The sequence below is a fragment of the Anser brachyrhynchus genome, assembly GCF_964034855.1.
Source record: "Anser brachyrhynchus genome assembly, contig: SCAFFOLD_48, whole genome shotgun sequence".
NCBI lineage: Eukaryota > Metazoa > Chordata > Aves > Anseriformes > Anatidae > Anser > Anser brachyrhynchus.
In genome coordinates, this window is record NW_027664095.1 from 548,269 (window position 1) to 568,734 (window position 20,466).

The 20,466-nt window shown below is 54.4% G+C and overlaps 1 long non-coding RNA gene across 1 annotated transcript; it reads right to left on the reverse strand.

Moving 5' to 3' along the window:
* Window positions 1-646: 646 nt before the first annotated feature.
* On the reverse strand, window positions 647-3,697 carry LOC308186331. The gene is made up of 2 exons (XR_013944017.1): window positions 904-3,697; window positions 647-868 (listed from the first exon to the last, which is right to left on the reverse strand). It is a non-coding gene; the product is annotated as an uncharacterized lncRNA (long non-coding RNA).
* Between the last annotated feature and the right edge of the window lie 16,769 nt (window positions 3,698-20,466).

Below are 20,466 nucleotides of genomic sequence, written 5' to 3' on the forward strand. Positions count from 1 at the left end.
CTTGACTCACTGCACTGCATCCCCATTGGTGCCAGTGTACTCACTGGACTCACTGCACTGCATTCCCCAGTGGTGCTAGTGCACTCTGTGGACTCACTGCAGTGCATCCCCAGTGGTGCCAGTGCACTCTCTGGACTCACTGAAGTGCATTCTCAGTGGTTCCAGTGCAGTCTGTGGACTCACTGCACTGCATCCCCAGTGGTGCCAGTGCACTCTCTGGACTCCCGGCAACACATCCCCGGTGGTGCCAGTGCACTCTCTGGACTCACTGCACTGCATCCCCAGTGGTGCCAGAGCACTCTCTGGACTCACTGCAGTGCATCCCCAGTGGTGCTAGTGCACTCTCTGGACTCACTGCACTGCATCCCCAGTGGTGCCAGTGCACTCTCTGGACTCACTGCACTGCATCCCCAGTGGTGCCAGTGCACTCTCTGGACTCCCGGCACCGCATCCCCAGTGGTGCCAGTGCACTCTCTGGGCTCACTGCAGTGCATCCCCAGTGGTGCCAGTGCACTCTCTTGACTCACTGCACTGCATCCCCATTGGTGCCAGTGTACTCACTGGACTCACTGCACTGCATTCCCCAGTGGTGCTAGTGCACTCTCTGGACTTGTTGTCGACGGAGGGAAGACACAAACGCTCAATATGAGTGTTAAGTATGCTTCAGCTTTAATGGATAGCTCAATTGTCTTTTATCGTGTACAGGATAATTAGCTCATACATATTGCAAAAGCCAAGCTCCTTATTGGTAAGCGTCATCTACTGCCCTATCTGTTAGTTCCGCATTCTTCTATCCGCTAGTTCCCCTTTCTAATCTAACTATAACTCCCAGGGCAGTATGCCCTCTACTATCATTGTTTCTAATTGCCTGGGATTTCTCACAAGAGTTCCCAGACAAGCTGCCTGGGATTTCTCACAAGAGTTCCCAGACAAGCCTTGCGTACGTGCCTTTGCTCTTGTTTTTCTAGACCAGCTGGGTGCGGTAATCCGCCATTTCCTTATCTTGCAGCTGCATGATATCAATGTGATTACGCGCAGCGAGCCAGTCCTCAACAATTCCCCCGTTTTTATTTTGAACCAAAAGCTTTCTATAGATTTTTCTATCAATCACCGCACACACTGCAATAAGCAAGGTACAATAAGCAACAGGGTCAAAAATCTCATGCAGAACTACGATTGTAAAGTAGTGTGCCTACTAGAATCTACATCAGTCAACAAGCCACTAAGCGCTAGGAATGTTGCTTCGCAGCGATACTGCTTCTTACTCGCACAGCACAATCACACAATCACACAATCACGCAGAGAGGCCTCTTGCACTTCTCATTCATACCACAAGACAATATCACTGAAAATAATTTGTGTGCAGCTTCAGGAGGTCCTTGTCTGCTCCCGTGGTGAGCGGCTGAGAGTGGAGACCCCTCCGAGGAAAAAATGCTCGGGGTGCACCTAGGGGCGTCCGTTCCACAGTCGATCCCACAGCCGAGCAGAGCGGCTCCTGGCGCAAGGAAGGATGCTATTATAGTTTGTATAATGACAGCAAAGAGATGCATTGCAATAAGGAGCACGTGTGGCATTGACCCCTTTTTTTTTTTTTTTTTTTTTTTTTTTTTTTTTTTTTTTTTTCTTTTTCGAGCAATTACACCTTACACATGCTATTACTGTTGCTAGAAAAACCCTACTAGTTAACTGCTCGAGCCTTTTTATTAGGCAACTAAATACTACTCGCGCCGCTACTATAATTAGGACAATTATTAGCAGTAAGCGTAGCCCTTCTTTTATCAGACCCAATATCCAACCCCCCATGTTCCCAAACCAATTTGCAAACAGTCTATCAAGCCAATTATCTTGGACCACTATCTTCTTGGTGTGGTCTCTCAGCCATTTCAGTTGCTCGTGGATTGACTCGCCATGGTCCGAGAGATTAAAACAGCACATTCCTTCGAGCTCTTCACACCCGTGGCCCTGTGCCAGCAGTAGAAAATCAATCGCCGCTCTGTTCTGTAACACAGCGTGTCGCAAGCTGTCCAGGTCCTGGGCCATTTCTGTGAGCATCTGCGTAGTCACATTTAATGTTTTCACCACTGTACTTCAAATCTACATTTTACAAAGTGACCAGCAAGTGTGCCACATTAACTGACCAACCTCTGAGATTTTACCTTTCATACCAGTGTCTTCTTGGGCTCTTTTAATTAAACACGTTTCTCATTCAAGTGAATTGAAATGCTTCAGTTGGTTTTATTCTCAGGAGCCTCATAAAAAACAAAGATATTGCACCCTCTTTGTTCAGTCATTCAATGTTCGTCTCTTTCACAGCAAATAATTACTTCATTGAAGTTAAAACTTCCAAACATAACTTACTAATAGTCTCCAATTTCAGCTCAGATCACTCGTTGAAAATACTCTGCTAAATACAGATAACTTACAATAACTTTAACAGTTAATTGTCCATAACAAACACCATGGTTTTTCTCCAGACCAATGTTCAAATTTTAAGACCACCCTTTAATATTTCTATGTACAGGTGAAAAACAGTCTTCAATTTTCTAGTCTTGTTTTAAATATAAAAGTTGGAAGGGACATTCAAGTTTCAAGTCTCCACACTGAACTTAAAAAAAAAAAAAAATCATGTGGAGGTAAACAAACCAAGTTGTATACTCCAGGAGGTAGAGGCCTTCAATTTGTGTTCATATATACATATGCACAGAATTCAGTGTTCCAACAGAAAAAGAATTAGCCAAAAAGTAATAAAAGTTATTTACTACTGTGACATTTCAAGACTTCCACAGCTTTGCCTAAAGACACAAACACAATTAACATAATTCCCTATGTGCTTTTTTTTTTTTTTTTTTTTTTTTTTTTTTTTCTTTCCTTTTTTTTTTTTTTCTCTCAACTGTCCAGTGCAGGAAAAAATTCTCACAAAATTTCACAGACCTAAAATGTGCAAGCTAGTTTCTCTCTCTCCCTTTTTTTTTTTTTTTTTTTTTTTTTTTTTTTTTTTTTTTTCAAATGTCACATTTGCTTGTTTTACAGCCCAACAAGCTAGTTTCCCTAGACTAGCCATAGCATGAGCCACAGCCACTCCAGGCACAAGTGCCGCTGAAAAGAACCTTTCAGCAGGACCCCAGAGTTCGACCTGGTCATCGCAGTCACTCCCCAAAGTTTTTGAGACTGCGTCTCGTCCGTCGTTTCCATTGTTGAGTAATGTTTCGCAATTCTTGACTGTGTAGGTCAGGGGCAAACAAAGTCAAGCGTCCCAAATAGCATGGCCCCCCGTGCGCATTTGCTGGGATTCCCTGCCAGGCTCGATCTCCACAGATCAGGAATATACCAGGTGGTAAGGCCTTAGCAGTTTGCCTTGGCCATGTGCTTGACTTGTTCCCGTATGCCCCCATGGTGGTGTTGGTGGTGTCGTTGTACCCGCAATAGCTGCTATTAGCTTCGAACCCCCTTGTGTGAGAGGTCACATTAGTCCATTGAGTCATATTTTGTTTTCCTTTATTCCACATAAAGCACGTCTGTGTCCAGTTATTACTGGTGTTCCCTACCGCCACTGATCCCAACAAATCCAGTTCCTGGGGATCCCATGGCAAGCTCGTGTTCAGAGCCACTAGCGCCGCCACAACGGCGTCGGAGAGGTTGGACGAAAGATCGAACAAATCAGTACTTGCGGAATATGGTGCTAACAGTTGTTTCAGCTCCTCCTTGTTCCCTATTGGGACCCCGAACAAACAGGTGCGGAAGGGATCAGTCGCTTTGGCAAGAGACAGGCAGAATTGAGCCAATCGAGTTCCCTTCGGTATATGTAGCGGAGGGAACATGGCTGATACCATAATTTGTATCTCCCCAGTAAAGTCCTTATCAATAAGTCCTGTTAACACTAAAGCCCCATTTAATGTCGCCGATGACCTTCCAATCAGAAGTGCTCCAACAGGCTCATTATTAATTTTTACAGGTCCCATAACGCCTGTTTTCACCCCAACAGGCTTATTGTCCATCAAAGTCACATTTACTGCGGTTGCCAAGTCCAATCCCCAGGCTCCCTCTGGTGGCTGGTTGGAGGTGAAAGGATTCGTCTCGGTTGGAGTCTCCGCAGCTGCCGCCGCTGTTGAGGGGAAAGCCGCTTTTTGTGTCATCGCGGGGCGGCGGTTCCCGCTGGTCTTCCCGTTTCCCTGGGTCTTCCGCCGGCAAGCGGTTTCATTATGCGTATCAGATCGGCAAGAGGGACACCACACATTAGCCGTCCCACATTGCCTCTTTATATGACCCGCGATGCCACACCGATAGCAGCGTAGTGCAGGTCTTCTCGACGAGTGAGGTCCTTTTCCACTTTGCAGGGGGGCAAGGGCGGCGAATACCTGCGACTGACTAGCCTGCAGTCCCTGAGTAATACTTTCCCCTACCTTTCGAATAGCGTCAACCAATAGCGCTTGCGAGCCTATCGGTATCCGCGACAATCGATCAAGAGCCTCTTCTATAGTCCAGGTACTGGGCAGCGTATTTAGAACATTTCGAGAGGTTTGATTACAATTTTGAAGGGCGCATTGTTTAAGAATAGGGCCTTTGAGATATTCGGGTAACCCAGCTACCTGTATAGCTGCGGCAACCCTATCAATAAATGTTCCAAACGCTTCGTCTCGCCCTTGCTTGATGGACATATAGGAGGGCATTCCTCCAGGCTCCCTAATTTGGTCCAGTGCTCTCCTAGCTAGCGTCATGGTCGCTTTTGCCTTATCCGGCCCCATTAGGGCCTGGGCCTCCAAGCGATTGTATGCACCGACCCCCAAAAGCTCCTCCAGCGTGACCCCGTATAATGGATCTCCGGGCTGACGCTGCACCGCGACTGCCTCCTGACAAGCTGAATGCCAATGGGCATTAAACAGCAGGATCTGATGCTGCGTCAGTATTAGTTTCATGATATTACGAATATCGCCGGGGAGCAACACGTTAGTGGACCACAGATAGTCTAACATCTGTTTCGTTGGCTCCCCACGTATTCCTGACTCATTTACCGTGGCACGCAATTGGGTCAGTATTTTCCAGTCCAGATTTGTCATAGTAACAGTTATCTGGCCCTGGGCGTCTGGTGGAGAGTACACCACGGGGAAGGCGCCTACAAGCTCTGTCGCTGCCCCCACATCACCTTCACGTAACGCCTCCCCTGCTATTTTCGCCCAGAGTCCTGCTCTCTCCGACCCCCCTGATTCGAGTCGCATATCTTTCAAAAATGGATTCTTATTTCTCCCCTCGCCTGCCGCCTCTCCCTCGGGAGTTTCCAGGGGTAGAGGAGGTGCACTGGGTCGTGCCCCCTCTCCCCATCCCCCGGGTGCCTTCATGGTGAATTGTTGGACCGACGGAGGGAGGGGGTACGGATTGGCCTCTTCATCCGCCCTCAACGTTTTGCCCAGCCGCTCTGTTGCAGCGGCTGCTACTTTCTGTTCTACCCGATGTATTGTTAAAGCATTCGTAACAGCCCGCCACGGTTTTGCCAGCTTCTTAGCCGTCTTATTCTCACTAATCATTTCCTCAAACAATATATCACCAAACTTACGCCACTCATCCTCCTCAAACAATGTGTCAGGGTTAATAAAGCAGCCCTTCGCCACCCCATAGGCCACTAACCCCTGTAATTCTTTATGACAATCTATATCTGGCGTCTTACGCTTTTCTAAAAAGCACTTAAGTAAATTAATTGCCGCTTGTTTCTCCATGCTTACTCACGGTGCCGTTGCCCCCGTGCAAAGCGTGTCTTACGCTTTTCTAAAAAGCACTTAAGTAAATCTATTGCCGCTTGTTTCTCCATGCTTACTCACGGTGCCGTTGCCCCCGTACAAAGCTTCCGTTCGCGGCGTTCCGGCGGGACCCGCTATGGGTTCGTCCCGGGCGCTCTTCCCGAGTCGTCTTCTGCTCGCCCCAATCTTATGTTCCGCGGATTCCGGGTTACGTAGTCAGAACCGGCTTTCCCCTTGTACTCCGTCGCCTAATACCGGCTTACTCGTTTCGGGTCCTCGTCCAGCAAGGGTCCCTGTTCGGGCGCCATTTGTTGTCGACGGAGGGAAGACACAAACGCTCAATATGAGTGTTAAGTATGCTTCAGCTTTAATGGATAGCTCAATTGTCTTTTATCGTGTACAGGATAATTAGCTCATACATATTGCAAAAGCCAAGCTCCTTATTGGTAAGCGTCATCTACTGCCCTATCTGTTAGTTCCGCATTCTTCTATCCGCTAGTTCCCCTTTCTAATCTAACTATAACTCCCAGGGCAGTATGCCCTCTACTATCATTGTTTCTAATTGCCTGGGATTTCTCACAAGAGTTCCCAGACAAGCTGCCTGGGATTTCTCACAAGAGTTCCCAGACAAGCCTTGCGTACGTGCCTTTGCTCTTGTTTTTCTAGACCAGCTGGGTGCGGTAATCCGCCATTTCCTTATCTTGCAGCTGCATGATATCAATGTGATTACGCGCAGCGAGCCAGTCCTCAACATGGACTCACTGCAGTGCATCCCCAGTGGTGCCAGTGCACTCTCTGGACTCACTGAAGTGCATTCTCAGTGGTTCCAGTGCACTCTGTGGACTCACTGCAGTGCATCCCCAGTGGTGCCAGTGCGCTCTCTTGACTCACTGCACTGCATCCCCAGTGGTGCCAGTGCACTCTCTCGAGTAACTGCACTGCATCCCCAGTGCTGCCAGTGCACTCTCTGGACTCACTGCACTGCATCCCCAGTGGTGCCAGTGCACTCTCTGGACTCACAGCAGTGCATCCCCAGTGGTGCCAGTGCACTCTCTGGACTCACTGCACTGCATCCCCAGTGGTGCCACTGCACTCTCTGGACTCACTGCAGTGCATCCCCAGTGGTGCCAGTGCACTCTCTGGACTCACTGCAGTGCATCTCCACTGCTGCCAGTGCACTCTCTGGACTCACAGCAGTGCATCCCCAGTGGTGCCAGTGCACTCTCTGGACTCACTGCACTGCATCCCCAGTGGTGCCAATGCACTCTCTGGACTCACTGCACTGCATCCCCAGTGGTGCCAGTGCACTCTCTGGACTCACTGCACTGCATCCCAAGTGGTGCCAGTGCACTCTCTGGACTCACTGCAGTGCATCCCCAGTGGTGCCAGTGCACTCTCTCGAATCACTGCACTACATCCCCAGTGGTGCCAGTGCGCTCACTGGACTCACTGTACTGCATCATCAGTGGTGCCAGTGCACTCTCTGGAGTGACTGCAGTGCATCCCCAGTGGTGCCAGTGCACTCTCTGGACTCACTGTACTGCATTCCCAGTGGTGCTAGTGCACTCTCTGGACTCACAGCAGTGCATCCCCAGTGGTGCCAGTGCACTCTTTGGACTCACTGAAGTGCATTCTCAGTGGTGCCAGTGCACTCTCTGGACTCACTGCACTGCATCCCCAGTGGTGGCAGTGCACTCTCTGGACTCACTGAAGTGCATTCTCAGTGGTGCCAGTGCACTCTCTGGACTCACTGCACTGCATCCCCAGTGGTGCCAGTACACTCACTGGACTCACTGCACTGCATCCCCAGTGGTGCCAGTGCACTCTCTGGACTCACTGCACTGCATCCCCAGTGGTGCCAGTGCACTCTCTGGACTCACTGCAGTGCATCCCCAGTGGTGCCAGTGCAATCTCTGGACTCACTGCACTGCATCCCCAGTGGTGCCAGTGCAATCTCTGGACTCACTGCACTGCATCCCCAGTGGTGCCAGTGCACACTCTGGACTCACTGCACTGCATCCCCAGTGGTGCCAGTTCACTCTCTGGACTCACTGCACTGCAACCCCAGTGTTGCCAGTGCACTCTCTGGACTCACTGCACTGCATCCCCAGTATTGCCAGTGCACTCTCTGGACTCACTGCACTGCATCCCCAGTGGTGCCAGTGCACTCTCTGGACTCACTTCAGTGCATCCCCAGTGGTGCCAGAGCACTCTCTGGACTCACTGCACTGCATCCCCAGTGGTGCCAGTGCACTCTCTGGACTCACTGCACTGCAGCCCCAGTGGTGCCAGTGCACTCTCTGGACTCACTGCACTGCATCCCCAGTATTGCCAGTGCACTCTCTGGACTCACTGCACTGCATCCCCAGTGCTGCCAGTGCACTCTCTGGACTCACTGCACTGCATCCCCAGTGGTGCCACTGCACTCTCTGGACTCACTGAACTGCATGTCCAGTGCTGCCAGTGCACTCTCTGGACTCACTGCACTGCATCCCCAGTGGTGCCAATGCACTCACTGGACTCACTGCAGTGCATTCCCTCTGGTGCCAGTGCACTCTCTGGACTCACTGCACTGCATCCCCAGTGGTGCCAGTGCACTCTCTGGACTCACTGCAGTGCATCCCCAGTGGTGCCAGTGCACTCTCTGGACTCACTGCAGTGCATCACCAGTGGTGCCAGTGCACTCTCTGGACTCACTGCAGTGCATCCCCAGTGGTGCCAGTGCACTCTCTGGACTCACTGCACTGCATCCCCAGTGGTGCCAGTGCACTCTCTGGACTCACTGCACTGCATCCCCAGTGGTGCCAGAGCACTCTCTGGACTCACTGCACTGCATCCTCTGTGCTGCCAGTGCACTCTCTGGACTCACTGCACTGCATCCCCAGTGGTGCCAATGCACTCTCTGGACTCACTGTACTGCATCCCCAGTGGAGCGCGTGCACTCTCTGGACTCACTGAAGTGCATCCCCAGTGGTGCCAGTGCACTCTCTGGACTCACTGCACTGCATCCCCAGTGGTGCTAGTGCACTCTGTGGACTCACTGCAGTGCATCCCCAGTGGTGCCAGTGCACTCTCTGGACTCACTGAAGGGCATCCTCAGTGGTGGCAGTGCACTCTCTGGACTCACTGCAGTGCATCCCCAATGGTGCCAGTACACTCTCTGGACTCACTGCACTGCATCCCCAGTGGTGCCAGTGCACTCTCTGGACTCACTGCACTGCATCCCCAGTGGTGCCAGTGCACTCTCTGGACTCACTGCACTGCATCCCCAGTGGTGCCAGAGCACTCTCTGGACTCACTGCAGTGCATCCCCAGTGGTGCCAGTGCACTCTCTGGACTCACTGCACTGCATCCCCAGTGGTGACAGTGCACTCTCTGGACTCACTGCAGTGCATCCCCAGTGGTGCCAGTGCACTCTCTGGACTCACTGCAGTGCATCCCCAGTGGTGCCACTGCACTCTCTGGACTCACTGCAGTGCATCCCCAGTGGTGCCAGTGCACTCTCTGGACTCCCGGTACCGCATCCCCAGTGGTGCCAGTGCACTCTCTGGACTCACTGCAGTGCATCCCCTTGGTGCCAGTGTGTTGAGGACTGGCTCGCTGCGCGTGGTCACATTGATCTCGTGCAGCTGCAGGGTGGGGAGGTGGCGGATTGCCGCACCCAGCTGGTCTAGAGGAGCAAGAGCAAAGGCACGTACGCAAGGCTTGTCCGGGAACTCTTGCGAGAAATCCCAGGCAGTTAGAACCAATGACAGTAGAGGGCATACTGCCCTTGGAGTTATAGTTAGACTAGAAAAGGGAACTAGCGGCTAAAAGAATGCGGAACTAACCGGTAGGGCAGGAGATTACGCTAACCAATAAGGAGCTTGGCTTTTGCAATATGTATGAGCTAATTATCCTGTACACGATAAAAGAAAATTGAGCTATCCATTAAAGCTGAAGCATACTTAACACTCATATTGAGCGTTTGTGTCTTCCCTCCGTCGACAACAAATGGCGCCCGAACAGGGACCCTTGCTGGACGAGGACCCGAAACGAGTAAGCCGGTCTTAGGTGACGGAGAAAAAGGGAAAGCCGGTTCTGACTACGTAACCCGGATTCCGCGGAACACAAGATTGGGGCGAGCAGAAGGCGACTCGGGAAGAGCGCCCGGGACGAACCCATAGTGGGTCCCGCCGGAACGCCGCGAACAGAAGCTTTACACGGGGGCAACGGCACCGTAAGTAAGAATGGAGAAACAAGCGGCAGTTGATTTACTTAAGTGCTTTTTAGAAAAGCGTAAGACACCAGATATAGATTGTTATAAAGAGTTACCGGGGTTTCAAGAGTTGTGAAACATTACTCAACAATGGAGACGCCGGACGAGACGCAGTCTAAAAACTTTGGGGAGTGACTGTGATGACCAGGTCGAACTCTGGGGTCCTGCCGAAAGATTCTTTTCGGCGGCACTTTTGCCTGGAGTGGCGGTAGCCCATGCTATGGCTAGCCTTGGGAAACTAGCTTGTTGGACTGTAAAACAAGCAAATGTGACTACGCAGATACTCACAGAAATGGCCCAGGACCTGGATAGCCTGCGACACGCTGTATTACAGAACAGAGCGGCGATTGATTTTCTACTGCTGGCACAGGGCCACGGGTGTGAAGAGCTCGAAGGAATGTGCTGTTTTAATCTCTCGGACCATGGCGAGTCAATCCACGAGCAGCTGAAATGGCTGAGAGACCACACCAAGAAGATAGTGGTCCAGAATAATTGGCTTGATGAACTATTTGCGAGTTGGTTTGGGAACATGGGAGGCTGGATATTGGGTCTCATAAAAGAAGGGCTACGCTTACTGCTAATAATCGCACTAATCATAGTAGCGGCGCGAGTAATATTTAGTTGTCTAACAAAAAGGCTCGAGCAACTAACTAATAAGGTTTTTCTAGCACAAAATAAAAACGGGGGAATTGTTGAGGACTGGCTCGCTGCGCGTGGTCACATTGATCTCGTGCAGCTGCAGGGTGGGGAGGTGGCGGATTGCCGCACCCAGCTGGTCTAGAGGAGCAAGAGCAAAGGCACGTACGCAAGGCTTGTCCGGGAACTCTTGCGAGAAATCCCAGGCAGTTAGAACCAATGACAGTAGAGGGCATACTGCCCTTGGAGTTATAGTTAGACTAGAAAAGGGAACTAGCGGCTAAAAGAATGCGGAACTAACCGGTAGGGCAGGAGATTACGCTAACCAATAAGGAGCTTGGCTTTTGCAATATGTATGAGCTAATTATCCTGTACACGATAAAAGACAATTGAGCTATCCATTAAAGCTGAAGCATACTTAACACTCATATTGAGCGTTTGTGTCTTCCCTCCGTCGACAACACCAGTGCACTCTCTGGACTCACTGCACTGCATCCCCAGTGGTGCCAGTGCACTCTCTGGACTCACTGCACTGCATCCCCAGTGGTGCCAGCGCACTCTCTGGACTCACTGCACTGCATCCCCAGTGGTGCCAGTGCACTCTCTGGACTCACTGCAGTGCATCCCCAGTGGTGCCAGTGCACTCTCTGGACTCACTGCACTGCATCCCCAGTGGTACCAGTGCACTCTGTGGACTCACTGCAGTGCATCCCCAGTGGTGCCAGTGCACTCTCTGGACTCACTGCACTGCATCCCCAGTGGTGCCAATGCACTCTCTGGACTCACTGCACTGCATCCCCAGTGGTGCCAGTGCACTCTCTGGACTCACTGAAGTGCATCCCCAGTGGTGCCAGTGCACTCTCTAGAGTCACTGCACTGCATCCCCAGTGGTGCTAGTGCCTTCTGTGGACTCACTGCAGTGCATCCCCAGTGGTGCCAGTGCACTCTCTGGACTCACTGAAGGGCATTCTCAGTGGTGCCAGTGCACTCTCTGGACTCACTGCAGTGCATCCCCAGTGGTGCCAGTACACTCACTGGACTGACTGCACTGCATCCCCAGTGGTGCCAGTGCACTCTCTGGACTCACCGCACCGCATCCCCAGTGGTGCCAGTGCACTCTCTGGAGTAACTGCAGTGCATCACCAGTGGTGCCAGTGCACTCTCTGGACTCACTGCACTGCATCCCAGTGGTGCCAGTGCACTCTCTGGACTCACTGCACTGCATCCCCAGTGGTGCCAGAGAACTCTCTGGACTCACTGCACTGCATCCCCAGTGGTGCCAGTGCACTCTCTGGACTCACTGCACTGCATCCCCAGTGGTGCCAGTGCACTCTCTGGACTCCCGGCAACGCATCCCCAGTGGTGCCAGTGCACTCTCTGGGCTCACTGCAGTGCATCCCCAGTGGTGCCAGTGCACTCTCTTGACTCACTGCACTGCATCCCCAGTGGTGCCAGTGCACTCACTGGATTCACTGCACTGCATTCCCAGTGGTGCTAGTTCACTCTCTGGACTCACTGCAGTGCATCCCCAGTGGTGCCAGTGCACTCTCTGGACTCACTGAAGTGCATTCTCAGTGGTGCCAGTGCACTCTGTGGACTCACTGCAGTGCATCCCCAGTGGTGCCAGTGCGCTCTCTGGACTCACTGCAGTGCATCCCCAGTGGTGCCAGTGCACTCTCTGGACTCACTGCAGTGCATCCCCACTGGTGCCAGTGCACTCACTGGATTCACTGCACTACATTCCCAGTGGTGCTAGTTCACTCTCTGGACTCACTGCAGTGCATCCCCAGTGGTGCTAGTGCACTCTTTGGACTCACTGAAGTGCATTCTCAGTGGTGACAGTGCACTCTCTGGACTCACTGCAGTGCATCCCCAGTGGTGCCAGTACACTCTCTGGACTCACTGCACTGCATCCCCAGTGGTGCTAGTGCACTCTGTGGACTCAATGCAGTGCATCCCCAGTGGTGCCAGTGCACTCTCTGGACTCACTGAAGGGCATTCTCAGTGGTGCCAGTGCACTCTCTGGACTCACTGCAGTGCATCACCAGTGGTGCCAGTGCACTCTCTGGACTCACTGCACCGCATCCCCAGTGGTGCCAGTGCACTCTCTGGAGTAACTGCAGTGCATCACCAGTGGTGCCAGTGCACTCTCTGGACTCACTGCAGTGCATCCCCAGTGGTGCCAGTGCACTCTCTGGACTCACTGCACTGCATCCCCAGTGGTGCCAGAGTACTCTCTGGACTCACTGCACTGCATCCCCAGTGCTGCCTGTGCACTCTCTGGACTCACTGCACTGCATCCCCAGTGGTGCCACTGCACTCTCTGGACTCACTGCACTGCATCCCCAGTGGTGCCAGTGCACTCCCTGCACTCACTGCACTGCATCCCCAGTGGTGCCAGTGCACTCACTGGACTCACTGCAGTGCATTCCCTCTGGTGCCAGTGCACTCTCTGGACTCACTGCAGTGCATCCCCAGTGGTGCCAGTGCACTCTCTTGACTCACTGCAGTGCATCGCCAGTGGTGCCAGTGCACTCTCTGGACTCACTGCACTGCATCCCCAGTGGTGCCAGTGCACTCTCTGGACTCACTGAAGTGCATCCCCCGTGGTGCCAGTGCGATCTCTGGACTCACTGCACTGCATTCCCAGTGGTGCCAGTGCACACTCTGGACTCACTGCACTGCATACCCAGTGGTGCCAGAGCACTCTCTGGACTCACTGCACTGCATCCCCAGTGGAGCCAGTGCACTCTCTGGACTCACTGCACTGCATCCCCAGTGGTGCCAGTGCACTCTGTGGACTCACTGCAGTGCATCCCCAGTGGAGCCCGTGCACTCTCTGGACTCACTGAAGTGCATCCCCAGTGGTGCCAGTGCACTCTCTGGACTCACTGCACTGCATCCCCAGTGGTGCCAGTGCACTCTCTGGACTCACTGCAGTGCATCCCCAGTGGTGCCAGTGCACTCTCTGGACTCACTGCACTGCATCCCCAGTGGTACCAGTGCACTCTCTGGACTCACTGCAGTGCATCCCCAGTGGTGCCAGTACACTCACTGGACTGACTGCACTGCATCCCCAGTGGTGCTAGTGCAGTCTCTGCACTCACTGCACTGCATCGCCAGTGGTGCCAGAGCACTCTCTGGACTCACTGCAGTGCATCCCCAGTGGTGCCAGTGCACTCTCTGGACTCACTGTACTGCATCCCCAGTGGTGCCAGTGCACTCTGTGGACTCACTGCTGTGCATCCCCATTGGTGCCAGTGCACTCTCTGGACTCACTGCACTGCATCCCCAGTGGTGCCAGTGCACTCTCTGGACTCACTGCACTGCATCCCCAGTGGTGCAAGTGCACTCTCTGGACTCACTGCAGTGCATCCCAAGTGGTGCCAATGCACTCTCTGGACTCACTGCAGTGCATCCCCAGTGGTGCCAGTACACTCACTGGACTTACTGCACTGCATCCCCAGTGGTGCCAGTGCAGTCTCTGCACTCACTGAAGTGCATCCCCAGTGGTGCCAGTGAACTCTCTGGACTCACTGCAGTGCGTCCCCAGTGGTGCCAGTGCACTCTCTGGACTCACTGCACTGCATCCCCAGTGGTGCCAGTGCACTCTCTGGAGTAACTGCACTGCATCCCCAGTGGTGCCAGTGCACTTTCTGGACTCACTGCACTGCATCTCCAATGGTGCCAGTGCACTCTCTGGACTCACTGCACTGCATCCCCAGTGGAGCCAGTGCACTCTCTGGACTCACTGAAGTGCATCCCCATTGGTGCCAGTGCACTCTCTGGACTCACTGCACTGCATCCCCAGTGGTGCCAGAGTACTCTCTGGACTCACTGCACTGCATCCCCAGTGCTGCCTGTGCACTCTCTGGACTCACTGCACTGCATCCCCAGTGGTGCCACTGCACTCTCTGGACTCACTGCACTGCATCCCCAGTGGTGCCAGTGCACTCCCTGCACTCACTGCACTGCATCCCCAGTGGTGCCAGTGCACTCACTGGACTCACTGCAGTGCATTCCCTCTGGTGCCAGTGCACTCTCTGGACTCACTGCAGTGCATCCCCAGTGGTGCCAGTGCACTCTCTTGACTCACTGCAGTGCATCGCCAGTGGTGCCAGTGCACTCTCTGGACTCACTGCACTGCATCCCCAGTGGTGCCAGTGCACTCTCTGGACTCACTGAAGTGCATCCCCCGTGGTGCCAGTGCGATCTCTGGACTCACTGCACTGCATTCCCAGTGGTGCCAGTGCACACTCTGGACTCACTGCACTGCATACCCAGTGGTGCCAGAGCACTCTCTGGACTCACTGCACTGCATCCCCAGTGGAGCCAGTGCACTCTCTGGACTCACTGCACTGCATCCCCAGTGGTGCCAGTGCACTCTGTGGACTCACTGCAGTGCATCCCCAGTGGAGCCCGTGCACTCTCTGGACTCACTGAAGTGCATCCCCAGTGGTGCCAGTGCACTCTCTGGACTCACTGCACTGCATCCCCAGTGGTGCCAGTGCACTCTCTGGACTCACTGCAGTGCAGCTCCAGTGGTGCCAGTGCACTCTCTGGACTCACTGAAGTGCATTCTCAGTGGTGCCAGTGCACTCTCTGGACTCACTGCAGTGCATCCCCAGTGGTGCCAGTACACTCACTGGACTGACTGCACTGCATCCCCAGTGGTGCTAGTGCAGTCTCTGCACTCACTGCACTGCATCGCCAGTGGTGCCAGAGCACTCTCTGGACTCACTGCAGTGCATCCCCAGTGGTGCCAGTGCACTCTCTGGACTCACTGTACTGCATCCCCAGTGGTGCCAGTGCACTCTGTGGACTCACTGCACTGCATCCCCAGTGGTGCCAGTGCACTCTCTGGACTCACTGCACTGCATCCCCAGTGGTGCCAGTGCACTCTCTGGACTCACTGCACTGCATCCCCAGTGGTGCAAGTGCACTCTCTGGACTCACTGCAGTGTATCCCAAGTGGTGCCAATGCACTCTCTGGACTCACTGCAGTGCATCCCCAGTGGTGCCAGTACACTCACTGGACTTACTGCACTGCATCCCCAGTGGTGCCAGTGCAGTCTCTGCACTCACTGAAGTGCATCCCCAGTGGTGCCAGTGAACTCTCTGGACTCACTGCAGTGCGTCCCCAGTGGTGCCAGTGCACTCTCTGGACTCACTGCACTGCATCCCCAGTGGTGCCAGTGCACTCTCTGGACTCACTGCACTGCATCCCCAGTGGTGCCAGTGCACTTTCTGGACTCACTGCACTGCATCTCCAATGGTGCCAGTGCACTCTCTGGACTCACTGCACTGCATCCCCAGTGGAGCCAGTGCACTCTCTGGACTCACTGAAGTGCATCCCCATTGGTGCCAGTGCACTCTCTGGACTCACTGCACTGCATCCCCAGTGGTGCTAGTGCAGTCTCTGCACTCACTGCACTGCATCGCCAGTGGTGCCAGAGCACTCTCTGGACTCACTGCAGTGCATCCCCAGTGGTGCAAGTGCACTCTCTGGACTCACTGCAGTGCATCCCAAGTGGTGCCAATGCACTCTCTGGACTCACTGCAGTGCATCCCCAGTGGTGCCAGTACACTCACTGGACTTACTGCACTGCATCCCCAGTGGTGCCAGTGCAGTCTCTGCACTCACTGAAGTGCATCCCCAGTGGTGCCAGTGAACTCTCTGGACTCACTGCAGTGCGTCCCCAGTGGTGCCAGTGCACTCTCTGGACTCACTGCACTGCATCCCCAGTGGTGCCAGTGCACTCACTGGACTCACTATACTGCATCACCAGTGGTGCCAGTGCACTCTCTGGACTCACTGCACTGCATCCCCAGTGTTGCCAGTGCATTCACTGGACTCACTGTACTGCATCTCCAGTGGTGCCAGTGCACTCTCTGGACTCACTGCAGTGCATCCCCAGTGGTGCCAGTGCACTCTCTGGACTCACTGAAGTGCATTCTCAGTGGTGCCAGTGCACTCTGTGGACTCACTGCAGTGCATCCCCAGTGGTGCCAATGCGCTCTCTGGACTCACTGCAGTGCATCCCCAGTGGTGCCAGTGCACTCTCTGGACTCACTGCACTGCATCCCCAGTGCTGCCAGTGCACTCTGTGGACTCACTGCACTGCATCCCCAGTGGTGCCAGTGCACTCTCTGGACTCACTGCACTGCATCCCCAGTGGTGCCAGTGCACTCTCTGGACTCACTGCACTGCATCCCCAGTGGTGACAGTGCACTCTCTGGACTCACTGCACTGCATCCCCAGTGGTACCAGTGCACACTGTGGACTCACTGCAGTGCATCCCCAGTGCTGCCAGTGCACTCTCTGGACTCACTGCACTGCATCCCCAGTGGTGCCAATGCACTCTCTGGACTCACTGCACTGCATCCCCAGTGGTGCCAGTGCACTCTCTGGACTCACTGCACTGCATCCCAAGTGGTGCCAGTGCACTCTCTGGACTCACTGCACTGCATCCCCAGTGGTGCCAGTGCACTCTCTGGACGCACTGCACTGCATCCCCAGTGGTGCCAGTGCACTCTCTGGACTCACTGCACTGCATCCCAAGTGGTGCCAGTGCACTCTCTGGAGTCACTGCACTGCATCCCCAGTGGTGCCAGTGCACTCTCTGGAGTCACTGCACTACATCCCCAGTGGTGCCAGTGCACTCACTGGACTCACTGTACTGCATCATCAGTGGTGCCAGTGCACTCTCTGGACTCACTGCAGTGCATCCCCAGTGGTGCCAGTGCACTCTCTGGACTCACTGCACTGCATCCCCAGTGGTGCCAGTGCACTCTCTGGACTCACTGCACTGCATCCCCAGTGGTGCAAGTGCACTCTCTGGACTCACTGCAGTGCATCCCAAGTGGTGCCAATGCACTCTCTGGACTCACTGCAGTGCATCCCCAGTGGTGCCAGTACACTCACTGGACTCACTGCAGTGCATCCCCAGTGGTGCCAGTACACTCACTGGACTTACTGCACTGCATCCCCAGTGGTGCCAGTGCAGTCTCTGCACTCACTGAAGTGCATCCCCAGTGGTGCCAGTGAACTCTCTGGACTCACTGCACTGCATCCCCAGTGGTGCCAGTGCACTCTCTGGACTCACTGCACTGCATCCCCAGTGGTGCCAGTGCACTCACTGGACTCACTATACTGCATCACCAGTGGTGCCAGTGCACTCTCTGGACTCACTGCACTGCATCCCCAGTGTTGCCAGTGCATTCACTGGACTCACTGTACTGCATCTCCAGTGGTGCCAGTGCACTCTCTGGACTCACTGCAGTGCATCCCCAGTGGTGCCAGTGCACTCTCTGGACTCACTGCAGTGCATCCCCACTGGTGCCAGTGCACTCACTGGATTCACTGCACTACATTCCCAGTGGTGCTAGTTCACTCTCTGGACTCACTGCAGTGCATCCCCAGTGGTGCCAGTGCACTCTTTGGACTCACTGAAGTGCATTCTCAGTGGTGCCAGTCCACTCTCTGGACTCACTGCACTGCATCCCCAGTGGTGCCAGTGCGCTCTCTGGCCTCACTGAAGTGCATTCTCAGTGGTGCCAGTGCACTCTCTGGACTCACTGCAGTGCATCCCCAGTGGTGCCAGTGCACTCTCTGGACTCACTGAAGTGCATTCTCAGTGGTGCCAGTGCACTCTCTGGACTCACTGCACTGCATCCCCAGTGGTGCCAGTACACTCACTGGACTGACTGCACTGCATCCCCAGTGGTGCTAGTGCAGTCTCTGCACTCACTGCACTGCATCGCCAGTGGTGCCAGAGCACTCTCTGGACTCACTACAGTGCATCCCCAGTGGTGCCAGTGCACTCTCTGGACTCACGGTACTGCATCCACAGTGGTGCCAGTGCACTCTGTGGACTCACTGCTGTGCATCCCCATTGGTGCCAGTGCACTCTCTGGACTCACTGCACTGCATCCCCAGTGGTGCCAGTGCACTCTCTGGACTCACTGCACTGCATCCCCAGTGGTGCAAGTGCACTCTCTGGACTCACTGCAGTGCATCCCAAGTGGTGCCAATGCACTCTCTGGACTCACTGCAGTGCATCCCCAGTGGTGCCAGTACACTCACTGGACTTACTGCACTGCATCCCCAGTGGTGCCAGTGCAGTCTCTGCACTCACTGAAGTGCATTCCCAGTGGTGCCAGTGAACTCTCTGGACTCACTGCTGTGCGTCCCCAGTGGTGCCAGTGCACTCTCTGGACTCACTGCACTGCATCCCCAGTGGTGCCAGTGCACTCTCTGGACTCACTGCACTGCATCCCCAGTGGTGCCAGTGCACTCTCTGGACTCACTGCACTGCATCTCCAATGGTGCCAGTGCACTCTCTGGACTCACTGCACTGCATCCCCAGTGGAGCCAGTGCACTCTCTGGACTCACTGAAGTGCATCCCCATTGGTGCCAGTGCACTGTCTGGACTCACTGCACTGCATCCCCAGTGGTGCCAGTGCACTCTCTGGACTCACTGCACTGCATCCCCAGTGGTGCAAGTGCACTCTCTGGACTCACTGCAGTGCATCCCAAGTGGTGCCAATGCACTCTCTGGACTCACTGCACTGCATCCCCATTGGTGCCAGTACACTCACTGGACTCACTGCACTGCATCCCCAGTGCTGCCAGTGCAGTCTCTGCACTCACTGAAGTGCATCTCCAGTGGTGCCAGTGAACTCTCTGGACTCACTGCAGTGCATCCCCAGTGGTGCCAGTGCACTCTCTGGACTCACTGCACTGCATCCCCAGTGGTGCCAGTGCACTCTCTGGACTCACTGCACTGCATCCCCAGTGGTGCCAGTGCACTCTCTGGACTCACTGCAGTGCATCTCCAATGGTGCCAGTGCACTCTCTTCACTCACTGCACTGCATCCCCAGTGGTGCCAATGCACTCTCTGGACTCACTGCTGTGCATCCCCAGTGGTGCCAGTGCACTCTCTGGACTCACTGCACTGCATCTCCAATGGTGCCAATGCACTCTCTGGACTCACTGTACTGCATCCCCAGTGGTGCCAGTGCACTCTCTTGACTCACTGCACTGCATCCCCAGTGGTGCCAGTGCACTCACTGGATTCACTGCACTGCATCCCCAGTGGTGCTAGTGCACTCTCTGGACTCACTGCAGTGCATCCCCAGTGGTACCAGTGCACTCTCTGGACTCACTGAAGTGCATTCTCAGTGGTGCCAGTGCACTCTGTGGACTCACTGCACTGCATCCCCAGTGGTGCCAGTGCGCTCTCTGGACTCACTGCAGTGCATCCCCAGTGGTGCCAGTGCACTCTCTGGACTCACTGCACTGCATCCCCAGTGCTGCCAGTGCACTCTCTGGACTCACTGCACTGCATCCCCAGTGGTGCCAGTGCACTCTCTGGACTCACTGCACTGCATCCCCAGTGGTGCCAGTGCACTCTCTGGACTCACTGCACTGCATCCCCAGTGGTGCCAGTGCACTCTCTGGACTCACTGCACTGCATCCCCAGTGGTACCAGTGCACTCTGTGGACTCAATGCACTGTATCCCCAGTGGTGCCAGAGCACTCTCTGGACTCACTGCACTGCATCCCCAGTGGTGCCAATGCACGCTCTGGACTCACTGCACTGCATCCCCAGTGGTGCCAGTGCACTCTCTGGACTCACTGCACTGCATCCCAAGTGGTGCCAGTGCACTCTCTGGAGTCACTGCACTGCATCCCCAGTGGTGCCAGTGCACTCTCTCGAGTCACTGCACTACATCCCCAGTGGTGCCAGTGCACTCACTGGACTCACTGTACTGCATCATCAGTGGTGCCAGTGCACTCTCTGGACTCACTGCAGTGCATCCCCAGTGGTGCCAGTGC